We start from the raw sequence: 4,181 nt of genomic DNA, 5'->3' as shown, positions 1-4,181 counted from the left end.
TCAAGCACTGCAGCTTTGAAGAATAATTAGTAGAAATTTTCACAAAGGCATTACTTTGTTCAAAGTTTGAGTTGTTACAAGAGAAATTAGGAGTTACAAGAAAGTGTATTAAGGAGGAGTGTTAAAAAAATAATCCACTTTCTAGATGTTTTCCAGAAATTCAAACTTCTAGAACTAATTATTAGGTATGACTAGAAATTAAATCTCCAAGCCTCTAGAAAATGTAAAGAAACTATATAGAATGCCAGTTGGCTTTTGCTCCATTGACTTGGCTCCAATTTAAATAGGACTAAGCTTCTACATTTGAGGACAAGCCAATACAAGTTCCCATTTTTCCAACATCTTGAGCCTTTGCCATTTGCTACAACTCTATCTTACCTAGTTTACTCTCTCTCACATCCCAAGTTCTAACAACTCCACTCTCCTCCATATCCCAATAATTTGATATATAGTATTGGAATTCCCAAATAGGAGGTCAATAAATCAAAATAGTGCTGTTTGGGCTCTCCGATCTTGGGAAGTTGAGTTAGAAGTCAATCATGTGATGGGTTTTTGGCTTGGTGGAGTGAGATCGAGTCATGGGTCCCATTCTTTGAGAGATGACATTGTTGCTGCTACTGCTGCTGCTGTTGTGGTGTTGTTGGAAACCCATGCCCTGAGGGTGGAATTATATTCGTTCCCCACCATTACAAGCCCTAGAGTTTTTAAATTCAAGCATATCAAATTCTCAACTAGGTGAAACAGTGGAAAAAATGTCAATACTAAATCTGTGTAGGTTTTGTACTAAAACTCGTGCCCAACTTATACTGATTTAATCAAAGATATATTTCAATTGAGCCTCTTCTCCCATGTATAAATTCAATATATTGAGTCTAGTGGTAGATGGCTAGTTGAGATTCAACATTTAAAAACCACCTTCCGAATATGATGGAGGGGATGTAGTTGAGACTTAGAGAAAGGGAGAGTTGAGAATGGGATCCTATGTTTGGTTAACTACAAAGAGAGATGGAGAGCAAAAGAGATATGGGGGGGGGGGTAACTCAAAATGTCCACTTAATGGAATTTGGGCATTTGGAGTCTGCTTCCACATTAACGTTAAATCTGAAATAGGGAAAATAACGTATTTTTGACTTTTGGCTTCAAGTTGAGATGCCAACAGAGGGCAGACCAACATTTAACCTCATCCACTTTTGCACTGAATTGCAAACCACATTGATCAAACAACACTTGAGGAAAACATCGCATTCCCAAGTGCCCTCCTCTAAGATAGAAAAATTTGAGACAATCATTGAATACTTGAACTCTTGCAGCTCGCTCCTAAAAACACCTAAACCCATTATTAAAACAAAACTTTTGATGTATTTAAGAGCAAGGTTCAAAATATCGATACGTATCAAGTCGTACCACCGATACATATTGTAACGAGGCCTTTTGGATTCTCCCATATAGGGGGTGTTTCGGGTCGGCGAGTCTTTTAGGGGGTAGACTAGCCTTATACCGGCCCCTTTGAATTAGATTCGGAAAAAAAAAAACAAAAAAAAATCGATACAAGCCGATACGCCTTTTATATTTTATTTTCTCACCTATCCTCATTAATCTAATAAACCAAAAGAAATTTGCTCAGGGGTGATTATTTCAATCCAACTCAGGCCAGGTCCACATCACGTCCACAAATTCTACTCTCATACAAATCTCATTTATTTGTTTTATATTCAAATTTTATTTAATTGGTTAATTGTCATAAAATTATAATTTAAGCCTAAAAACTAAATTTAATAAAACATACTAAAATTATTAAAATATTAAATTTTACTAAGCTTTTATCTAGGAACTATTAAAAATTAAGAAATTAATAAAAATCAGTAGTTCACAAATTAAAAATTCAAGTGCGTTGAATTATATTTAAAATAATTAATATTAATAAGACAATTAAAAATAATTTTTTTGAAGCTAATTGTATAATTTTGTTAAAATGAAAAAAGAAAAGGGGAAAAGTAAAAATAATAGGATAAGTAATAATAATAATAATAATAATAATAATAATAATAATAATAATAATAATAATAATAACTATAAAATTTATTAAAAGTAATAAAACAAACCATTTGCATTCCAAATAAAAATTTTAAAATTTAATTAAAAAATAAATCTAATAATGGCACGATTAGAAATATCATAAGGCTCCTCTACTTAGGGATAATAGTTTATAATTTAGCCTAACCTAGCTAGACCTATAAATTTTTATGCTCAAGCAATTATTTTCTTCTGAGCTAGGTCTAGCATAGATTTCCACCTAGCCCACAAATATTGTAGGTAGTAGTGCTTTAAATTGATCAAATTTAGATCGGATCCTAGTGGACCCACATCCACATTCAATTATGAAATCTCCATCTCCACATCTACATCTAATTATTATGTTAGATTTGGGATCAAATGCAAATTTAATCTACAACCATTTTATTGTGTTTAAAATGACAAAAAAAGTTTTAAAATGTTAATTATTTTAAAGTGTATATGTATAATAAATGTATATAAATATAAAATATTAAATTTATCAATTATAAATTTATATAATTGTACATAATATCTTTTTGTATACATAATTATACTACATATATACATAAAATAATAATTTTTATTGAACAGGGATTTTAGGCAGACCGAATGATGTTAAATCCACATTTGATCCAATTATTAATTACATACTAGTTCTAACATCCAAATCCAGGATTTTCAGATTTAGAGTCAAATCAGGTATCAGACTTTTGGAGTCTATTAATGGCCCTACTAGGTTGGTCCAAGCTAAGCAACCTCTAAGCTCAACCTAGAAGTTATATATGAGGTTCAAAATATTGATACAGGGTGATATGTCGATAGTGTGTATACACTGTATCGGTACTCTTTTTTTTGTTATTTTTTTTTCAAATATGGTTCATAGGGGCTGGTTTAAGGGCAATCTATCTTCTGAACCACTTGTCGACCCAACCTCGATACGATACGTATCAATCGATATAGCCTGATATGTATCAATATTTTGAACCTTAGTTATATACATATATATTTAGATAACAAGTTTCATATAAATATATAGATTAGAAATTTTATATATTTTTATAATAAACTAAAATTACGTAGAAATTTTAATTTGTAAAAGAATCATAGCTTAGTTAACATAGGCAATCCGGTACCTATCCCAAGCCTAAACAAACATTATTATGCTTGGGGGTGTGGGCTAGGCTGGGCTAGGAAACCTTAAAAACTATTAATACACTATAATGATTTGGCCTGAGATCTTTTTTGTTTTTTTGGTTCATTAGGCTATACAATGTGGGTAGCCCATCCCCATAGCCATTCAGCTTCAATCTTAATAATTTTTATCTAAGTAGTAAGAAAACCCAAAAATAATGCATGCTTGGATTGTACTCGGTTTGGTTCAGTCTAATTACAAATGTCACATTGCTCTTAGGGGTGCAAATTAGGTGAAGGGTCAAGTCGAGGATCAACCAAAGCCCAACCCGAAGTCTTAAAACTTGAGCTCAGGCTTGGATTAATTTAATTATGACTAAAAATGGTAATATATAGATTAATTTAATTATGACTACAACCAAATTTTATATATTTACTAATATTTAAGTAACATTTACAAAAAATTGTAAAATTTAATCATTAATATAGTATAGTAAATAAAATAAAACATGAACAGTTAATATGAAAAATTAATTATTTTATTAAATAATTAGTAGTAGCTAACTATTTTTGTTAAAAATTATTAATATAATTAACACAAATTACTAAACTATTTTTGTAACAAATTAGTAAAATAAAGATGAATTATTTTAAACAATATTGCATTCCTTCCTTGTAATGGTTATTGATGCTTGTTGTTACACTTTCCCTTGACAAATCCCATGAATCCCACAGGTCCTTGCTAGAATTATATTATTTTAAGTGGAAAGTTTTAAAGAGAAAACAATGGTATAGGTTTCGGCATAAGTTGGCTACATGGTGTTTTTACATTCTTTTCGTAAAACAGTGATAATTATGATTGGGTTCAGTTCACTGAGTTGATCACATTTGAACTTGGTGTTTTTGGTTTTCGAAGGTTACTTTGGTTCTCCATTTGGGCTGTGCTTGACGAATGCATGGCTTCCTACTCGACTTTGTTAAAAATAAACCCCCAG

Source organism: Nelumbo nucifera, chromosome 5 (assembly GCF_055504915.1).
Source record: "Nelumbo nucifera cultivar China Antique chromosome 5, China Antique-T2T, whole genome shotgun sequence".
Taxonomy (NCBI): domain Eukaryota; kingdom Viridiplantae; phylum Streptophyta; class Magnoliopsida; order Proteales; family Nelumbonaceae; genus Nelumbo; species Nelumbo nucifera.
The sequence above is the reverse complement of the archived record's forward strand: the minus strand, read 5'-3'. Positions refer to the sequence as shown.